Consider the following 22,242-nt stretch of genomic DNA (forward strand, 5'->3'; position numbering starts at 1 on the left):
CGTTCTCCATATTCACTGCCATTTTGGTATGCCATCCTGCTACTGCAATTGTAGGCATGCAGATAATTCTTAGTGATTTCACAGTGGCACCTATCTTAATCTTGACAATTATATTTAAAGGCAATAGCTGCCTATCTCATAAACATGACTCTGAGCCACACACCATGAACACAAATCATAAAGAAACAAGAATTAAAATTATGCCATAATAAAAAATATTGAAAAATATTAGGGCAGAGCATCTTCAATGTTATGTGTATTTATTTGCTCACTTTTCCAAGCACCTAACAATCCAAATCTGATCTTATTTAAATTTTTGAAACCAGCCAACCTTGATGAGGTTCTGCCCTCTTTCTAATGTTCAGAACTGTCTTCAACTTCAGATGGACTGGACTACAATTCCATGCCTGTCAGAGTGGTCATATTGGTAGGCCAATAGCAATAGCAGTTAGACTTATATACCGCTTCATAGGGCTTTCAGCCCTCTCTAAGCGGTTTACAGAATCAGCATTTCGCCCCCACAGTCTGGGTCCTCATTTCACCCACCTCGGAAGGATGGAAGGCTGAGTCAACCTTGAGCTGGTAAGATTTGAACCGCTGAACTGCAGATAACAGTCAGCTGAAGTGGCCTGCAGTACTGCACCCTAACCACTGCGCCACCTTGGCTCGGCCATTTCATTGTTACTGATTAGTCCATAGGCCATATCAAAATACACAAAACAGTAGAATACAACATAAAACATGTTTAAAACACCAGAATTATATATAAAAGGGAAGTTCAGGAAACAAATCGAGGGTAAATAAGGAACACCATGTTCCTGATAATTTACCTCTATCAGACCTATGTATAGTATGTAGATCTCAGCTGTTTTACTCAGATAAAGGGTTGTATTGTATGCAGTTTGGGGTTTTTGATCACACATGAAATATGCCTTAATGGGCCTGCATCTACATGGAGGGAAGTAACAGTGGCAATCTTTGCCGTTAGATGTCAAGATGACTATTCCAATTACTGTACATAAAATCTTAGGCATAAGGGTGTATCTTCCAAAGTAGGCCTTTATACCAGGATATTATTAGTCCTCCTTTAATTTTTATCCTTTGGCTGTTTACCCAGGGCTGTTTTACCCTGGCTGATGATCTAGTGCAATGTTTCCTAAAATGCAGTCCTAGTACCCTTGAGAGTTCCCCAAGATCTTTTCAGGGGTCCTTGAAATCAAAATTTTTTTTCAACTTATGTTGAAAAATAATACAATATTAATACCCCATCCAACACTCCTGAGCAGTGACAGCAGCAAAAAGACCAGCTTTTAATATGGTAAACATTGGAGGGGTGTGTGTGTTCCTCAGTAACTTTTAAAAGTGGGAAGGGACTTTTGAGAAAAAAGTTTATCGATCTAGCGGTAGAAAGACTGAACAGCAACTGTTCAGATATGCTGTTTTGTGACTTATGTTAAAAGTTCAAGCTATTTTCTTCAGAAAAGGAATAAATAACCACTGCAAAACATGCTTTAGAACTGCTTTTAATTGAGTAATTTTTATAAATGAAAATAATAAAAAGGCCAGTATAAATTGAGAAGGGAGAAGAAGGGGGGGGAGAGAAAGAATTCACAACAACAAAAATCTTTATTTAGCACTCTCTTCCCTAAAGGGAATGCACTCTGCATATGCTCGGAGATACCCAGCCCAAGGCAGCAATCGTGTTTGAAACTCCTGCCCACGAAGCAAATCAAACTGTGCAACCCAAATCAACTAAACATATAAAACATGTGGCGAATTCAAAGAAGATGATATACTGCAGAGATCTTCAAACTTGGCAACTTTAAGACTTGTGGACTTCAACTCCCAGAATTCTCATAGCTGGCTGGGGAATTCTGGGAGTTGAAGTCCACAAGTCTTAAAGTTGTCAAGGTTGGGGGATCCCTGGTATTGCGATAACGCAAAGAACGAGCAACGTCTCTGACGAGAAGAGACCGAGCCATCTTTTTTCGTGTGTGTGTGTCTTCTTTGCCAGGGCTCCCGTGTGGAGAATACACTTCGTCTGAAGAGAGCCCCATCTCGGCTTCTAGAAGCAACAATTCACCGAAGACCAGCTTTAAAAAAAAACATTTAAAAAAAAAAACCCATTTGCCCTGCCTGGTGAGGGAAGCACGTCGCTCCCCGTGAAGTGCAAGCGCAGCAATTCCACCGCTCCCGCTGCAGCCCATCTCCCGCCATTGTATGGCGGGGTTAAAAATGGCTGTTCCCCCCACCCCGTCCTTTACCCCCCACCCCCACCCCGGTCCTAAAAACTAATCCGCCTCGCTACGTCGACTCCGAGCGGCCGGAGGAAGCCGAGAAATCCCCGAGAAATCGAAAGCAGGCTACCCTTTTGCATTTGCACGGTGGGAAATCCGGCGGTGCGAAGGACGCCCGGGCTCCTTCGCCTCGGCGGATTATTCCGTAATCCTCAAGAGAAACCGAGAAAGGCTCCCGGGACTCGCTTCTGCGCCAATTTGGGGCTCTGGAGGAACTCGTACGCGGTCAAGGGGACCGGAGTGAACTGAGGATCGCAATCGCTCGGCGTGCGCGGGCTGCACTTCTTGTTTCTTCTGCTTGGGTTTGCAATAAAATCGCCGCGCTGGTTGGCGGGGAAAGGCGCCGGACGCTGCTCCTTTTGGATTTAGGATTGCAAAACGGGGGGTAAAGTGGGCGTAAGGAAAAAAACAAGAACGTCGGCCTGCTTGGATTGGATCTGCGCCCCCCCCCCCTTTGCTGGATCCCGAGCACGAGGCGCGTGGAACCGCGAATCCGGAACCTTCCTTCCACTGGCTGCTTTTCCCTGCTGCTAGCCCGTCAGGCGCGGTGGCCAAGTGGTAAGGCGTCGGTCTCGTAAACCGAAGATCGCGGGTTCGAACCCCGTCCGTGCCTCACGTTGGACGGCGCAGCGTCTCGGGGCTTGTTATGAAAGGGAATGAAGTGGGATTTCCTTTCTCGGGCCACTTTTTACTCAGGTTCCCTAATGGAGGAAAAAATACCAAGCGGAAATGGAGAAGGAAGACGGGCCTTAGCCCGTGAAGGAGGAGGAGGGGAGGGAATGCGAGATTGGGTAAATTGAAGACAGAAGAGGATTCCCCTTGCAGAAACAGGGATTAACAATCCCGAGAAGAGGAAACTGAAACGCGTTTCCTATGGGGAAACTAGTGCTGTCGGGCCTGAATTGCAGAAGTCCCCAAAAAAAGATAACGGACGCCGTGACTGCCATCTAGTGGCCGTCCGCGTATTTCCAGCGTAAATCTGTTAAATTTCCAGAACTGCCAGAATGTCAGGACGGGTGGCGGAGGAACGATTTCTTACCGACGATTTTAAAAGGCGGTTACCAAAAAGGGAACCGTCACTTGCACCGTGTTTCCTCCGTGGTGCGGCGGTGCACGGGAAATGGCCTTCGCTTCCAGTTTTCCTTTAGTGGCGGCGCAAGACTTGCAAATGAAAAGCCTCAGCAGCCCAGCCTTCTCCTCTTTGCATCTGAAAGGAGAACAGCCGGGCACATTGCTGCCTGAGTTGCTCTGCCAACGGGATTAGGATTTCCTAACGGCGGGGCTGCGGGATCTTCAGGCAAATAAGCACAACATTGCATCGCTCTTTCCGGGGAGAGTGGGGGGAGACATGTCATATTGCACTAAAGAAGAGGAAAGCCGACTTCTCAGTCCGAAAGAACTTGGGTCGTGATGAATGCCGTCATTTCTCCCCCCTCCCCCTCCAAATGTAAGGGAACGTAGAAAACTACAAGCGCCTCTTGCATTAAGGGATTGATTATAGAATATAATTCTTTATTGGTCAAGTGGGATTGGACACACAAGGAATTTGTCTTTGGTGCAAATGCTCTCAGTGTACATAAACAAAAATAAAATAGAATACATTCATCAAGAATCATAAGGTACAGCACTTAATGATAGTCATAGGGTACAAATAAGCAATCAGGAAACAATATCAATATACATCGTAAGGATACAAGCAACAAAGTTACAGTCCTGCAGTTATAAGTGGGAGGAGATGGGTGATAGGAACTATGAGAAAACTAATAGTAACAGTAATGCAGCCTTAGTGAATAGTTTGACACTGGTGAGGGGATTGTTTAGCAGAGTGATGGCATTTGGGAAAAAAGTGTCCTTGTGTCTAGTTGTCTTGGTGTGCTGTGCTCTATAGCAGTGGTCCCCAACCTTTTTATCGCCGCGGACCAGTCAGCCTTTGATAATTTTACCGTGGCCCGCTGAGCGCGCGCAGGGGTGGGGAGGCGTTGTTCGCAACGACACATTGATTGTTTATATATCAGATTGTTTTGATTAAACAACTTTTATTTTATTGTATTTAAACAAGACTACTTAAAATATTTCTTTATTTAATTACTTGTTTACTTAGAAAGTAGTCCACTGAGTTCAATGATGCTTAATTCTAATCAATATGAAGGGATTTCATTTGTTACTAGAGAATCAAGTTGTTTCTAATCTACATTAATCTTTATATAATTGGTGCAGAAATGTCTGTTTTTAGTAATAACATTAACATGCTTTTTGTGTAACATTATTAAATTAACTTTTCAGGTTGCAAAATAAGGTAGTAACTACATTTAATGAAATTTACTCAGAAATATACATACGATTTGTATCAATCACTTTAGGACTGATTCTGTTCTATCTTCTTTTTTAAATAAAATTAAAAAAATTATGAAGACCCTTAATAAATACATCAGACAGATCCTTTGTTCATAGTATATCTTTGCTTACCCCACATCCAAAGTTCAAACAAGGATAACTTCACACTTTTTCTTCAATGGGCATAACTTTGCTTGCGAATTAGCCTTTTGGTACCCACTCAGTTTACCATTTTTTCCCTCCGTAACTCAACACCAGCTTATTTTGCTTCCTTACATTCCTGGAACTCTCTCCTTCAACATACAGAACTGAATTTAACTATTTAAATTAGGGATGGAGAGAAGAAGCTGGAGCAAGGCCTGTTCTTTCCTAGTCTAGCAAGAAGCAAAGTGAAGTGAAGCAGATCTTAGCTAATGGACAAGAGTGAAAGAATAACTGAGAGCTAGTCACAAACAGCATTCATCCAATTAACCCACTTCCAGCTAATGTTTCAAACAGAAACTGATTTTTTTTTTATCCAAGCAGATTAACTTTAGAAATGAACGCATCAATTAGGCTCTAGCAGAAAGTTCAATTCTCCTTATCAAGATAGCAAAAGTAAAGATTTGATCACCAGCAGGTTTTTCATAGGAACGAGTGTCTCCACGTTCATTATTGCCCTATTCTCTAGCCAGAGGCACGTTAGCCTCGGCTAAAATTTATGATCACCGAGGATATAAATTAACTTCACTATAAAATAAAAATACTCACTGAAAGCATCCAAGTTTAATCCTGAACTTTCTAAATTACTTTTTTCTCCAAGTTACATTACTATTTTAAGCCCATCATTAAGGAAGCATGTTTATTAAATCAGGTGGCCGCTTATGAAAGAATTCCAGATACGAAATCTTATTGAAGAAGGGGGGAGGGGGAAAATAACTGGATTAATAGCGAGGGTGAGAAAAAAATGTAGCTAGTACGAAAGCCAATGTTCCAAGATGGAGAATAGGAGTCGGCTGCAAACGTGCGAATTTATTTATTTTTTTACTCCTGGGTTCAGTCATATGCAAGACAAACTCCCCCCTGTACTGAACAAGCATGCATTGGGTCCGGTTCGGCTAATGCCAACTTTGTCCTGCAAGATTTATTTAGCTTTCTTACGATCCAGATTTTACACAGCTCGAACATGAATAGAAAGCACTTTTTAAAAAATGGGGGGGGGGAGCGCGCGCCTTAAAATCAGCCCGACCCAAGGAAATTTGGGTGGAGGAAAGGCGACCCATCCCTGCATTTCGCGACTACTTATCCAAACCTGAGAATATTGACCTTACGCAGTTCAGTATGGCGCTGAAGCGCTGAAAAGGAATGAGAAGGGCGGCGCTGGACACAGGGGGGCGGTGGGTCATGGCCCCCGGCCGCTGCAGCGATCATGGCCCCCGGCCGCTGCGCGGCCCGGTGCCAGGTACTCCACGGCCCGGCACCGGTCCGCGGACCGGGGGTTGGGGACCACTGCTCTATAGCACCATTTTGTGGGTAGGAGTTGAAACAATATATATCTAGGATGCCAGAAATCTGTAAATATTTTCATGGCCCTCTTTTGGACTCGTGCAGTATATAAGGTCACCAGATTTTCAGATTGGTAAAGAGGGACACCTTTGACCTGGGGGGGGGGGGCTGATTAAAAATTGTATACGGAGCAGCAAAAATTTTCATACAACGCAAAAATAGTATTGTAATTTTTTTTTATTTCAACATAACTACAATTTACAAATATAAATTGTAACTGTTGCCAAACATCAAAATTTTGATCACATGACCATGAGGATGCTGCAATGGTCGCTAAGTGTGAAAATGGTCGCTAAGTGTGAAAAATGGTCATCAGTCACTTTTTTCAATGCCATTGTAACTTTGGTCACTATATCACCTTTCTTGCCACAGTTCTTAAGTGAATAACTGCAGCTGGTATTTCGTATTTTGGATAGAATATTTTTTTAAATAGCCTAAGACAATATAAAAAAAGAATCCACACAGAATAAATTGAAGTAAAACATTTCAAACTATTTTTTCTATGTACAATATATTTCAAAGTATTGTGCATAGAATTTTTAAACATGGTTTCACTTCAATTTATTTTGGATAGAATCTTTTTTTAAATAGTCTAAGACAATTTTAAAAAAGAATCCACACAGAATTTAAAAAAATCCTATGCACAATAAATAAAATATTATTTTAAAATACATTAAAAAAATAAAAGAAAAAAACCCAGCTCACTTACCAGCAGGCTTGCACTACAAGTCAACCCAGAATGACGTAGATGTTAATACAAAGAACTGAGCAAATTGAAACGGTGAAATTAGTCAGGGAAATATTTTTCAAAGAAACTTTGCCACCATTTTGGAGCAGACCTCCAACCTCCGTGCCCCTCCCCTCCAGAAAATCCCTACCTCTCTAGCCATGTGTTTCCTGGAGCTCTATGGTTCTTGGTCATTTTTTCTTATAAAAGTGAGTAAAAGGGGCGTGGGGGGGGTCCGTTTTGTTGCTTTAATGTTTTAATATCTTCAATGAAAGTACTGAGACAGATAGAGAGGGATTAGACAGGGTGTCTTTTGTCTTGCCCCGGTTAGGATTTCTTAAGCAAATCCACTGGGCTTTCAACATGAAGCCAGAAAATCGGGACTTTTTAAAAACGGACCGGGACACGGGACAAATTGTTATAAAGCGTGACCATCCCGCTGAAGTGGGGACGTCTGGTCACCTTAAGTATGCAGGTCCTCAATGGAAGGCAGGTTGGTAGCAATTGTTTTTTCTGCAGTTCTGATTATCCTCCGAAGTCTGTGTCTGTCTTGTTGGGTAGCGGAACCAAACCAGACAGTTATAGAGGTGCAGATGACAAACTCAACCTTTAAGGGAAAGTGCCCTCAAACCGATGGGAGACAGTTCCGCACACGCTAAACTGGGGGCGGTCTTGCTGTGGTGGCCCTGTGCACAAGCTGCTGAAAGCCATGCCCGTAACTGAGGCACTGAGAAGGAAGAAAAGTGCCTCCCACCTCTCCCGAAGCTTCCGCGAGGTCATTAATGCTGTAACCGGTTTTCACCAACCAATGAACCAGCGTGCCTTTCATTGCCGGTTTCGGGGAAAGCTCCTCTGCCCTCGGGTGCTGTTAGCTTAAAAAAGTGGGTTAGGAGGATGCTTCGGACGTAAGTTGTGCTTCCAGGCATGCAAAAGGGAGACGCCAGTCAGAATTCGGCGCGGGAGCCGTGGAATAAGTGAGCCAATTCGGTCTAGTGGGGAAGGGTACTGGCTCAGAAACCAGGAGACTGTGACTTATAGTCATACTTCATAGTTAAACCATGAAAGCCGATTGGGTAACGACCACTCAGCCTCAGCCCAACCCTCCTCACAGGGTTGTTGTGGGGAAAATAGGAAGAGGGAGGAGCATATCCACCAGCTGGAGTTACATGTCTATGGAGGTCCTCAGTCATCCAGGTCAAGGTTGTCCCAAAGGTGTTTTTTCAAGAGGCAACTGGACTTTCTGGTTCTTCTTTGAAGACTCTTTGCTTCTCATCCAAGAAGCCTCTTCAGTTCTAGCTGAAGTTTCTTCGCTTCTGACTTCAGTCAGAACGGTAGAAGCTTCTTGGATAAGAAGTGAAATGTCTTCAAAGAAAAACAAGAAAGTCCAGTTGCCTCTTGAAAAAGTATCTTTGGGTTTCCTTGAAGATGTTTCACTTCTCATCTAGGAAGGTTCTTCTGTTCTGACTGGTCAGAATTGAAGAAGTTTCAGCCAGAACTGAAGAGTCTTCTTGGATGAGAAGCAAAATTGTCTTCAAAGAAAACAAAAACCAAGAAACTCCAGCTGCTTCTTGAAAAACAACTTTGGGACACCTTGAGTTACTTATAAAGATAAAGGGATAAAAATAAAACAGAGTTAGGAAAGGAGTTGCTTTGGTCTCTCAAGGTAGTACCAAAATCTTGTTCATAAGGTTGAGGGTTGAAGGTTCATAAGGTCACTTGAGGTTTGGTTTTTCTCCTGGGTTTCGATATAGTCATTAAGAGTTGGAGGTTTCAAAATAAAGCAATGACTTGCTTGCTTTCAGTTTCATTATTATGGAAGTGAGAGGACTCTGGGGAAAAGAGGTCAAAAATTATCAGTGGAAAAATCAACTTTAATTGACAGTGTTGTCTATTATAATGATATTCCTTAATGACATGTGTCTTATTACAGTTACAAAGAGGACTTCATTAATATTAAAGGGGAGGGGGAATACCTAGGAATAAGAGCAGTGAAATAAATTGTAAAGGAAGGGAGTGGACATCCCTTAAGGGGGGGGGGTCAGAAAAGTCAAGATGGTGAGCACCCTGCAGTCAACGCCTCGCCCCTTTTACATGCATCACAACTTTGATCATATAGTTGGGGCCTACATTATAACACACAGGATTGATTTGTTCAAGAGCATGGTAGACAGCCATATTTTGGGATACTTTCATTTGGATTTCTATCCTGAACACAGCTTGGCCATAGAGGCAACCTCTTGCTTTAATTCTCTCATATTATGGAAGGAGACACGATCTTTGCTGGCACATTCCCTTGCTTCTGTATTAGGCATCCAGCCCTAGTTTTGCAATATTTATAATAGGTGTTTGTGTAAAGAAGGAATCTCCCAACCAGCATTTATGGCCTTAAGGGGTAGCGTGATCTCCAGAATTTCAAAGCCCTACTAGAGTGCTGTCTTCATTAGGCCAATTCAGAACAGAAAAGAATAACAGACTTGGGAGGGACTTTGGAGGTCTTCTAGTCCAACTGCCTGCTCAAGCAAGAGACTCTATACCAAGGGTCTCAAACTTAAGGCCTGGGGGGGGGGGGCGAATCCAGCCCAAAATAGGCAAAATAGTAAACAAGACAAACACAGTGGGGCTGTCACTCACCGGCTTCAGGTTACATTAAAAATAAGGGACAATTAGAAAATCCATAACCTGCAAGTCAGCTGGGGACTTTGTAATCTAGAAATGTCTCTGGAAGTATGTGTGTGTAAAATTTCAGTTCTGGGGTTCTGTTTTCTTTTAAGGGAGGGGTTAAATGTGGACATGGAGGAAGAGACTCAGAAAGCCAGTCTTAAGAAGTCCCTGAAATGTCCAAAGATTGCCATTGAAAGTTTCTCATTATGCCACTGAATTGGCATAATTGGATGAAGAAGGAGGATATCCCACCTCAGGTTAGTAACTTGTTTTTAATCAGCTTGGAGAGACAGTTTTATTCGGGATGAAATGTTATAGTAAGGGCTGAATAAAGGGGGAAAGGCCAAAGAGATAGTGGGGTGCCTTGTTCCTTGTGCTCTGCAACCCAACCATGTTCTGACCGGATGACTCAGCAGACCGAGCTCAATCTACAAACACCGACAAGGCAGAGAATCTGGAAAGCAGCCTAGAATTTGCCTGTAGTTTCCAATCCAGTGATCTGGGCCTTCCCCCTTCCTCTTCTTTGCCCCATCACCGATTAATAAAGAGCAGTCTTGCCTGCCCAGTAGCACCCAAACTGCATCCCTCACACACGAAGCAAAAGGTTAATGTGGAGAAGATATAAAAAGCTCAGGGATTATGATTTAAACTGCTCAACAAATATATTACTTTTTTATTCAATCTCAAGGAAGCTCAGGCTCCCCCACCCTGCCCCAAATACTATTTATATAACCGCTCTGTTAAATTCGATTGAGAAACTGTTTGGATGTTAAAACATACAGAAGTGTACAGTCATGCAAATACATACTTAGGGCTACTTCTTTGTTCAAATAAAGATGACTGAGCAGAATCTGTAAGCATGACTTATTACTGTTCCTTGTTCAATTATTTTTTCTATACTGAATTCCCACAGCACATGGCAGTACAGCAAAAAAAGTTGGAAGAAGAAAAATGTTTAAATATACCGTAATCAACAAAAACATAGCCATGATTTTAGTTATATTGATAAATAAATAAGCATATACAGTACAGCAGTGGTTCCCAAACTTGGCAACTTTAAGACTTATGGACTTCAACTCCCAGAATTCTCCAGCCAGCTCTGCTGGCTCTGCTGGCTGGAGAATTCTGGGAGTTGAAGTCCACAAGTCTTAAAGTTGCCAAGTTTGGGAACCACTGCAGTACAGTATGCACCTATCTACATGACAGAGGGAGAAAAATAAAATCTTAGCATTTACTCATGGAAGTCCTGAGTGAAACGATAGGCCTTCAGCGGAGCCCAGGCAAGCATCCCCAAATACGAGCAAGGGATGCAGAGGTGGTTGGCAGAGACTGCTGAAGGCTCTGGGCCTCTACTTTAGTGCTAGTGATGGCACTGCCACAGAGTGCCACAGTGCAGGGTGGCCAAAATGACTGAAATTGGGAGGGGGAGTTCAAGAGGAGGCAGTTCCTTGTCTTACCAAGGTTTGAGGCTGGGAGGGAGAAGCCAGGAATGACTTGGATCTGGGAGGATCCTCATCTAAACATTTGTGGGATTCAGTTAACAATAGCAACAAGGATTGCTGTGATTTCCATTGCTAAGCAATGCGGTCACATGTTGCTGCGTTTTACAAACACACCATGTAGAGACAGAAATGTTTGTCATTTTTAGGATGAATCACAAGTGAAAAGCTTTATGTACCTGTTGTATAGAAACATGCTTGATCCAGAGGACTTTCTTCAAGGTAAATTGCCTTTGAGCTAAGCTGAGGTCTTAATAGACAGTGGAGGCTGCCAGGCCAGATGGGAACCTGTGACTCTCTTGATGTTGTAGCCCAGTTTCTACTGGCTGGATCTTCTGGGAATTCAAATTAGGAGGGGGACAAATTATCTTCTCTTGCATACCTCTGTGGGGTGTAGTTCGAATAGAAGTTACATGATATTGTGGCCCAAAGCTTTAGTGGAAAAATATCCACTTAATCAAATGTATTAAGCATTTTCTAGCTGCCATTTCTGTCTTCATTATGCAAATGTGGAAAAACATTGGCTTGAGTGAAACAAGAGTTAAAGGGATAAAAAAATAAAGAATCTGATTCCTAGTGATGGTGCCCATATAGAAGTTTGGGATTGTTAATGTTTTCTTCACAGCCATTATTGAAGTGATCCTTATTTTCTTCCAGGATTTTATAAAAATTTCCAGTCTAGCCAACAGCTGGATTGTACTCCATCCAACTTGTCACTATTTTTTTCCAAGTTCAGCCACAGTTGGCCAAAGCCTTGGAAGTACATAAGTAAGGTAAAGGTTCCCCTCGCACATATGTGTTAGTCATTCTTGACTCTAGGGGGTGGTGCTCATCTTCGTTTCAAAGCCGAAGAGCCAGCACTGTCCGAAGACATCTCCATAGTCATGTGGCTGGCATGACTAAACACTGCAGGCGCATGGAACGCTATTACCTTCCTACCAAAGGTGGTTCCTATTTTTCTACTTGCATTTTTACATGCTTTCGAACTGCTAGGTTGGCAGAAGCTGGGACAAGTAACGGGAGCTCACTCTGTTACGCAGCACTAGGGATTTGAACTGCCAAACTGCCAACCTTTCTGATCAACAAGCTCAGCGTCTTAGCCACTGAGCCACCACGTCCCTTTTAGTATATATAGTACAGTAGCTTAAAACAAAGAAAATTGGGAAGGATGAAATTGGTAATTCTTCCAAATCTAGAGAAGCTAATTTACCCCCATTGCTTGAATAGAGATTTTGGTGGGTTTACAATGGCTATATTCAATCAACTTTCATAAAGAAATATTGTGTGGGACATTATCCTGTTAATCTTCCAAATGTATTGTTGTTTGTAAACCTGCCTCCTTGTGGTGAAATCAAGATACAACCCTGGAAAAACTCAAAACTTTGCAAACACAAGTAATCTTGGAAAAATGAAGGATAGGAGAAATCATTTAAAGGACCCATGCGTTAGACGCTTCTTAGAAAGGTAAAGAAGTCCTTCTTTCTATGCCTGTTTTAGAAACAAATGGAAGGACAAGAGAAAAGGTCTTTCTATGGTGACATAGAGAAGGGACATTTTGTATACATTTCTATCACCTAGCAGGTGTTTAAGTTTTGTGCCAGGAAAAAAATAGTCGACAATCTTCCTTTCAATTTGAAGTTTATTTAGTAATATTTTATTGAGTGTCTGCATATATAAAACTGGTACCATTAAAATGGAATAAATTAATAATATAGTTAAAGAAGCAAAGAAAAAGAAGGGAAGCTTGTCTCCAGCCTTCCATTTTAGGGCAGGATTGTTGAAAAGGTGGTCAGACTGGAAGAAATGGATTATTTGGATCAATTTCATTTGAGTTTCAGGCCAGGGCATAGTACCAAAAGGGCATTGATTGCGCTTGTGGATGACTTCTGGTGGGGCCAGAATAGGGTTGGTATAACTGTTCTTGTTTTTCTTGATTTCTCAATGACCTTTGATACTATTGACCATAACTGGCTACAGGGCTTGGGAACAAGAGGCCCAGGGTTGCGGTAGTTCATTACCGCCGATTCCAGTCAATGTTGACACTAGAGACCTGGAGCCTGGGCTCCCTAACCTGCAGGGTGCCACAAGGCTCGACTCTCTCGATTTTCTTTTTTCGTTTTTTGTAAAAAAAAATAATTTTTACTTAAGGTATTTTTTACAAAGTTAAAAGATAAACATGAAAAATATAGAAGAAAAGTAATATAAAGTGTGTTGAGAAAGAGAAAGAAGCAACTCCCAATCTTCTCTACAGCAGTTATACACCTAATAATGTATCCCTCTTTCAATCCATCCCATTCACAACCCTTTTTAATCGATACAGATATAGAAATCACTTTTTAAATAAAATCATTTTTTATCAATTTTCAGCAAAAAAAAAAGGTCATAGTGCTTCTTTTTTTAAAAAAAAAAATTGTTGCTCTCACTCCAATCAAACAAGTCAATTTAGCCATTTCTGCAAATTCCACCATCTACACCAGTGTTTCTCAACCTTGGCAACTTGAAGTCCTGTGGACTTCAAGTTGTCAAGGTTGAGAAACACTGATCTACACAGTCTATTCGGTTGTGGCTATTTTTGTGTTCTTCCATTTTTGTGCCTATAATAATCTCACTGACATTACATATATAAAATCAACCGTTCTTGAGTTTTTTTCTAATTGTCCTAGTAAGAAAAATTATAATCAAAATTATAATAATTTTGACTCTGGTTTAACACTGTTCTGACTTAGGCTTCCCCAGCAGCATGAAGCTGAGTCCTCATAAACCCCTTTGATTTAATTTACAGTGAATTCCTCTCCAGCAGTCTTTCCTCTCCCACAGCCTTTCAAGATAGTTCATAATTACCTATCTTTATCAGGATTGGAGAGTGGCCAGGCCGATATCTTTCAAATGCCGCAATACTTGGCAAGAATGCAGGAATGAACTAATTGTCTCCTGCAAACTCCCCTCCCCTTTCGCTCTTCTTTTTTCCCTATGGGAGGGGCCATTCACCATCCACCTGTGGCCTTATTCCCAAGTCGGCCTTTGTTTCTTAGCTGTTCCCTTCTCTTGGCAGCTTTGCACATGCGCACATCAGGAACAGGCTCCAGTTGTTCTTCTGCCCCACTGATATCCGACTCCAAAGGCAGCTGATAACTGTTAGACGGCCCTGGCCCCATCTCTGCCTCCGATGCAGAGCCCTCATCAGAGCCTTCCCCAGATTCCAGGACTGGCCCTTGTTCTTCCCCAACCTCTTCACTTTCCAAATCTGCTGCCAGCTGTACTGGCTGCTGGTGGGCTACAGCAAACACTTATATGAAACCTCTGGGCAAAATCATCCATTGAGGCCAGGTTTGGTCAGTATGATGATGATATTCAGCTATATTTCTCAACCCTTGGTGTTGTAGTCAAGATCTTTCCCCAGCAATTGGAAACTGTTGAGTCTGAAGCAGGGGGAGGAACCTTCACAAGGCTTTTGCACAGGTTATGTTACATATAAATGGAACCCTTTCCCGGAATGAAAATTTCTCAGTTACTTATGCCACAGTCACCTTGTGCATAGAGTATTGCAATATGCTCTACATGAGTCTGCTGTTAAAGATCACTTGGAAGCTTTGGCCAATTCAGAATGCAGTGGGGTGAGCAATCATGAGCCCATCACAGTGTCCCTGTGTAATGCTTCTGGTATTTGAAGTATTCTGAATGCAGTTCAAGATGCTGGTTACCACCTATAAAGCCCTTCATGGCACAGGGCTTGGATATTTGGCAAGAAAGGCATGTTGTGGACCTTGTCAGCCAAAGAATTCCAATTGGTAGGATCCAGGAATAGAGCCTTCTCTGGCAATGCCCCCACTTTGTGGAACATTCATTGCCTGGAGTGAGGGGGGCTGTACTCTTGGCCTTCAGGAAAGGCATTAAAATGTGACTCTGCCATCTTGCTTGGGGTGCAGAGAAGCATGTGTCTGAAGGGTTGATTAGTGCCTGAAAGCCCTCTCCCACCTTTAATTTTAACATTGCTTGTGTCTTTTTAAATTTTGTATGCAGTTTTTATATTTTTAATATTTTGTTTGTATACCACCCAGAGTCCCTCTGTGAGTAAGATGGGCAGTTTAAAAAAAAGATAAATAAATAAAAATATCTATAGGACCTCTCTCCCATCATTTCTTCTTGTTGCATAAGTTTCAGCAGAGCAGGCATGCTTTGTGTTCTGTGCGTCAAATAGTGTTATCTGATGGGATTCAGGAAGGGCTCTTTCCCTTTTGTAATGCCTGCTCTTTGGAATAGCATCTCCCCAGAGATTCAAGCTGTCCTGACTCTGTAACCATAGGACCGTGATGGAGAACCTATGGCATGCATGCCAGAGGTGGCACGCAGAGCCCTCTCTGTGGGCACAGGCGCCGTCGCCAGCTGCTCTTCTGGTTTCTGGCCAGCTGGTTTGTGTGGGTGCTGGAGCAATAGAAAATGGCCTGAAAAAAGGCCAAAAACCAGGCCATTTTGAGGCCATTTTGGCCCAGAAAACAGGCATATGCGTGCTGGCCAGCTGGTCTTTGGATTTCTGGTGCTGCAGAGTGCACATGCACGTGCATTCCAGTTTAGGCACTCGATGCCAAAAAGGTTCTCCATCACTGCCCTAGGGTGATGATGAATCAAGTCTGGCTCTTGGCGATTCTATGGGTCAGGTCTTTGCACATCCTTCGATCTTGCACTTCAAGTTTTTCTATCAGCTTTGCTGATGTCCAGCCACCAAGTTCTTTGATGGCCTAATTTCCAAGCTTTCTTGAGTGAATTTCCCTTCTTTGACATGTTCAAAGTAAGTGAGAGTTTCGTGATTTTGCCTTCCTAGTGACATGTCTGGTGTTACGCATTCCAGTATTTGTTTGTTAGTTACCTTTGCGGTCCAAGGAATAGACCCTAAGGTGCCACTGCAGATTAAGGATTTTAATAAGGTTTGTTAGCTACTTTCAGTGCTATTTGTAGAAAGGCAGGATAAAAATATTTGGAATAATTAAGGAAGTACTGAACACCTAATTGAAGTTGCAGTTGCGTTCTTAATTTCTAGACCATTCTGTATCACTCTGGGATTAGGAAAGGAAACAAATGCCCTTTGTAGTCAAGATGTCATGTTCTTGATGAAACTGCAAATCAGAATGATAGCGGGAAGAGTACAAGTAGGCTTGACCTTTTTTACTCGGTGAGGAGATGGGTCTTACACTAGACCAAGAGCCGTAGTGGCGCAATGGTTAGAATGCAATATTGCAAGCTAATTCTGCCGACTGACAAGAGTTTGATCCTGACTGGGTCAAGGTTGACTCAGCCTATCATCCTTCCTAGGTTGGTAAAATGAGGACCCAGGTTGTTGGGGGGGGGGGGCAATATGCTGACTCTGTAAAACGCTTGAAGAGGGAGGTAAAGCACTGTGAAGCAATATATGTCTTTTTGCTATTGCTGTTTGGCTATTTCAAATCTACCAAATTTTTAACAACTAAAGCAAATGGGGGAGAGGGTAAAATAAGCCCTCTACTCTTGCGCAAAATTTCTTGGACTTTTGCAAAACTCCAGGAATTTGACCTCATTGGTTTTGTTCAAGAATGGACAAGAAGCACCTTCTATTTATGGTAATGTTATATGGTATTGGTTGACTCAAACAGGGCAACAGCTGGTGCTCTACTGGCAGTATCAAAACTTTACTTTTAAGGATGCCCTTAGGGTTTTCTCCTTTGCCTATTACTTTGTTATTTCTCAAAGGGAATCCTATTCTCAATTCTGCTAATACACATAAATCTGCATCTACAAGAAAAGGAAGAGCGGAGGGTCTCTTACAGCTGAGTCCCATAGTATATATCAACTGCAGGCTTTCTTCTTTGATCTTGTAGCCAAACCTGGAGTGAGAACTGAGTTTCATTTATTTTATTTGCATCCCACTCTTATTATTGCTTATAAATAACTCAAAGCTGTGAACATACCTAAGGAACATACCCTCCTTCCTCTTCCTGTTTTCCCCACAACCACCACCCTGTGAGATAGGTTTGGCTGAGAGAGAATCACTGGCCCAAAATCTCTGTAAGAAAGTTAGCACTCACAGATCTCCTACAAGAAGGAAATATTCTAGGAAATATTAAAAAGGCAGAATATTATATTTCCCTGGGTGAGAAATGGAGAAACTTATTTTTTTGTAGGCAGGAAGCAGACTCATTCTTAATAGCCCCCACTCTCCTCAATAGCCCACAACCATGTCAGCACTTAAGAGATAAAGATATAGCTAGGTCTATTCATAAGCAAATGCCCTCACCCAAGAACCAACAAAGGTAGTGTTAGCCCTCAGCCATAATAGTAATTGCCCCAAACCCTCTTTATTAGAGGGAGCCGAGGTGGCGCAGTGGTTAGAGTGCTGTACTGCAGGCTACTTCAGCTGACTGCTAGTTCGGCAGGTCGGCTGTTCAAATCTCACCGGCTCAGGGTTGACTCAGCCTTCCATCCTTCCGAGGTGGGTAAAATGAGGACCCGGATTGTTGGGGGCAATATGCTAACTCTGTAAACCGCTTAGAGAGGGCTGAAAGCCCTATGAAGCGGTATATAAGTCTAACTGCTATTGCTATTGCTATTACATCATCACCCAGCAAGATTCAACCAAGCCTGGGACTCAAGACAACATACAAAGTTACCCCTGCATGGCCCCATGGGAGTCTGACAACCAATCAGAATACATTTCTTTCACAGGAGCAGGAAGCAAGTTCAAAGCCCCAGAGAGGCTATAAATCTCTCTCTTACCCATGTGCTCACTTTGCCCAGGACCTCAAACCATGTGGTCTTGTCCACCATTAAACCATCTTTCCAAATAGCCTCCATGTTTCCAACATCTTTCTCCCCACTTGGAACTGAATCTAGGTGGACACTTTTTCCAACATCCCCCAGCCAGTTTGTCATGCTTAAAGCCAGGACTAGAACTCATGGTCTCCTAGTTTCTAGCCTGATGCCTTAACCAAATTGTGTCATTGTTGAATATGAAGGAAATGAACACGGTTACTTTTTAAAGATTCAGCTGAATGGGAAGAAATGTAAAGACACATTACACCTCTTGGGCGGAATCCAGCCCACCAAATTTCAGTGAAATTGATGTAGGACGTTTCCAGTAACTCTTCTTTAAAATCTGGCTTTTGTGTGTGTGTGTGAGGGGGATGTGCCTGTAGCTGTTATTTGGGGATATAATTTGTTTTTAAAATGTAGCAAATGCAGTCTTTCCTGTGGGGAACCACTGCCAAATTTCAGACAGATGGATTTTGGTGCAAATGGAAGTGATTATATCAATGTTTATTAATGACTCATCACTTGTGTAATAGAAGGACTTGTACTGAAATATGTTCTCTTTCATTATATCCTTATCCAGCCCTGCAAGCAACAGATAACCAGAGGGCCTGGACTTTTACTGTCAGAGATTTTCAATCTTGCAGCCAGGTTAGAAGCAAAAAAAAATCTTATGCCTGGGTACCATAAAAAGGAAAATACAGTCTGAATCATTTGAATGTTTATTCCAATTCACATGAAGCTGTAAGGTGAGGATAAAACTCTTCCTGGGAGATTAAGCACCAACATAAACACAATGGTGATGGTTTTCACAGAAATATATAAGGCAACACAGAAAAGAGATTGTATGGGTGAAATTATCAATATATCTAAATAATTAAGTCAAAGGGAGGGTTGCCAATAATAATATTAATAAAACAAGAAGTTGGCTAAGGAAGGCTAAAATATCCAGTATTAGTAGGTCTTCCATGAAAAAAGAATCAAGTGAATTAGGGGATTTTCTGGAGGAAACAGCAGTCCATTTCATAATATTTTTATAAAAACCACTGAACTCAGTGAGCCAAAACAGGCCATAACCTGAACAATATGCCAAACTGCAGAAGGAAGAAACCACTGCAGAGGATATCATGCGAGTTCCCAGTGGCCCTGCAAGGAGCATTGAAGTGCTACCAGCCCCTGAAATCTGACCAATTACACCTGTCTCCTTCAGTAACCCCCCCCCCCCCCCCCGCTTTACAAAAATAGAGGAAAGGACCAGATTGTCAAGGAATGTCCAAATCTGGATTGAAGCCGAATCGACTGGGCACACTTCCTCCCCCCCACGAAAAAAACCTTACCAAAGTACCCCATTATTTTGAATCCTATGCATGACGCAGGTTTTTAGGTAGATTCTTGGATGTTAAAACTTTGAACAAGTTTAACAGATTTGATCTGATTACACGAGGAAGGACTAAAATAACAGCCTATCCTCCATGGAGGGGAAGCCAGCAGTTTACAATGTTTTAAAATATTTCTATGTCAAGAATACACAAAACGCAAAGTTGTAGAATATTGCAATAATAAATATTGAGGACTCCTAATTCCCAAGTGAAGCCAGTCTCACAAGGGCAAATACTTAACAAAAACTGCTCAAAGTGTTTCTCTGCTACCTTCCTCCAGGAAGCCTTCCACCAGCACCAGAATGGATTGGCAAGGACAGGTGAGGGATCAGAGTAGGCTCAAATTGCTGTCACTCTTAGACTGCAAGAGTCAAGTTTGGGTAAAGGCTCTAAATGTGCTTCATAATCAGGCTTGCAAATCTGTAATTGATTTAAGAAGGACAACTATTCATTTAAAAGTCTGATCAACAATTTAAAAAAACCCTCCAGTTAATCAGTAAGGCTAACCACAAGCCAAGAATCGGGCACTTTGGAAAGGTCAGCCTTTTTATTTTTGTTTCAGTTTTAATTATTATCTATGACTTTAAAATATAGTTCTTGAATAAATGTTACTAAAAAGAAAAAATAAAAAAACTAGACACAGTTGTTGGGTCAAAAACAGCCACTAGGTTGTAACTTTTAATGTGACTGAGGAGGAATAGTATGAAATACATGTGGAATAATCATATTGCTTTCATTTGATTCTATTAAAGCTTGAATAAAACAAATTTTAATTTTAAATCTCTTTCTTTTTTATTTTAGTTTCACCCCCCCTCCCACCCTCTCTCTCTCTCTCACACACACACACACACACACACACACTTCACACACCATGCAGAGATACTTGGCTGGCCCTGCAGCTCTATATGGAGAGAAATGAGGAAAATTGCTTTCCTCGGAGTTCTGCTTCAGCTCAGAAGCTATGGGTGATAAAGTTGTTTGGAACCTACATCTCACCCAAGAAGCGCTCTAGCCATCTCAAAAGTTAATACCACTGAAATTAAGGAACCCATTCCCACAAAGATGCAAGATTTGCAGCCTGACGATAACGTGGATGGGAATATTCTGGCTTGGAGTAATTTAAGAGAAATCTGAAATCAAATTCTTTGATCGTGTCCTGTTCCTATTAGGGTGCTTATTCTGATTTTAACTGTGACCTCCTCATTTCAATTGGAAATTAAAAGATCTGGAAGCTTTTCTATGCTCATACACCAGTTTACTTGGATAAATCACTAACATGTTAAAATAGTCTCCCCCAGAAATATATACATGAAGGGGAAGCTTTTACACAGTTGTATAAATACTTAATGCCACTAGTCTTTTGTAGATGTCAATCAAGATGTGTTATGCTGACTTTTAGGGAAACGCATTCCAATTTTCACTACTTTTGTCTCCGAGTACTTAAAGAAACAAACTCACAGAACCAAATCTCCAGCAGAGAAAATCTCAGTGTGAATGACCTCTTCATGTTTTGTTGCTTTCCAGGATGTTGGGATTATTATAGGATAATGCCCTTCCCCAGTAACAGGTGTTCTTGTCTGTGTATATTATTTATATATGCAAGTTGCTAATCCTCTTGTAATATTTCAAAAGCACTTGGTCAGTGTGCCAATTGTAATTTACATTTGAAGCTACAAGTTGATCTCTACAAGCAATTTGCCATTAATAGCCATAACCTGCAATGAAAGTTTCACAACAGGGCAGCATCATGTGATTGTGTACTTCTGTTGCTCTTTGCTCTCTGGTAGTGTTAAAAACAAGGGGGGGGGGGTCAGCTTTAGTCCATTTGGTTAGTTCTCCCTCCTCCTTCTCCTCCAGATACAACTCTCTCTTTTGAGGGGGGAAACTGAGGGGTCCGGTTTGGGCCCTTCCTGATCCCTCTGACATCATCACAGGGAACCAAACACCTAGAATGAGGGAAGAGAGCTTACTTGCCCTGTTTTAAGAAGACAGTGAATCTTATCTATTTGACTCCAGCCTTGCTACAACTCCAGAACAGGGACCCCAACAGATATGTCCTAGGGAAACAGAACTCTTCATAAAATACTGTCTGCCTACTTCGGATTTTAAATCTTAGAACTGGTTGGCAGATGAAAAACAATTTGGATAGAAGAAAGGCTGCCTAATTAAGCAAATTCTACTTTGCAGTTCAGGGCAACCAGCCTTAGCCCCAGCTATCCCACTTCCAGGGTAGACCCCCAGATTCCTGGGGTGGGGCTGCCCAGGGCCATGCATCACTGCCTAGAATGGGACTCCCCATTACTGGGCAATCAGTCATCCCAACCTAGTCAACAGTTTCTTCCTATCCTGTTTCCTGCCTGCCTCATCTGAAAAGTGGCAGGGGAGAATGGGACCAGGCATATGGCTAGAGTTGAACCCATTGAGACTGAGTATTAAGGCTTTCCAAATGGTGTTTTTTTTGTAACAATGTCCCTCATTTTGACAATGGCATTTTTGAGTTAGCTGAGGAATTGTCAGTTTCTCTTGCCATCCGTAGACAACTAGCTGAAGGATAGGAAAGATGGTAGGAATCAATGGGCAATAAGCTATTACTTTGAGAAGTAAGAAGACTCTCATGGGTGATTGATTTCTAATCATTCTGTTTTCTTTTTGTCACTGAAATAGGCACTGCCTACAGCAGTTCTATAAATGCTGCATATTGCAGAAAATAAGAAAAATATCATTTCAAAAGCAACTTTCTCCAATAAAAAAGATCTCTCTCCTTCTAAAGAATTTGAAAACTCTGAAAAGTAAAAGTATAGTTAGATTTTGTATCCAATATTAAATTGGATAAATCTTTATTTTTTTTTAGCTCAGATTCTGTTAATGTCCCATTTGGAAAACACTGGTGTACTTCAGTTTGCAAGAATCTACCTGCAATGTTCATCTAGAGATGTGTGTATATGGAGGGGTTACCAAACCTAGTGTTGCATGAAGTCCCTCAATTCCTTTAATACACCTGGTGCCGTAATAATTAGCACGAA

The 22,242-nt window shown here is 41.9% G+C and overlaps 2 long non-coding RNA genes and 1 other non-coding gene across 5 annotated transcripts in view; 2 read left to right on the forward strand and 1 right to left on the reverse strand.

Annotated features, from left to right (window-relative positions):
- The window catches only part of LOC116504387, an 86,598-nt gene that overhangs the window by 55,427 nt on the left and 8,929 nt on the right, over positions 1–22,242 (reverse strand). The window contains exons 6-7 of one of the 3 annotated variants that reach the window (XR_004254804.1): positions 11,243–11,398; positions 8,236–8,732 (exon numbers count right to left, since the gene is read on the reverse strand). This is a non-coding gene — a long non-coding RNA (uncharacterized LOC116504387). Of the gene's footprint in view, positions 1–8,235; positions 8,733–11,242; positions 11,399–18,544; positions 19,640–22,242 lie in introns of those variants that run through there. The other 2 variants (XR_004254805.1, XR_004254803.1) reach the window with 2 other exon arrangements.
- Positions 1,924–10,421, forward strand: LOC116504388. Its single transcript, XR_004254806.1, has 2 exons — positions 1,924–3,744; positions 9,675–10,421. It is a non-coding gene; the product is annotated as an uncharacterized LOC116504388 (long non-coding RNA).
- TRNAT-CGU lies at positions 2,839–2,910 on the forward strand. The gene has a single exon. It is a non-coding gene; the product is annotated as a tRNA-Thr (tRNA).

This window comes from Thamnophis elegans, chromosome 2 (genome assembly GCF_009769535.1).
Source record: "Thamnophis elegans isolate rThaEle1 chromosome 2, rThaEle1.pri, whole genome shotgun sequence".
Lineage (NCBI taxonomy): Eukaryota > Metazoa > Chordata > Lepidosauria > Squamata > Colubridae > Thamnophis > Thamnophis elegans.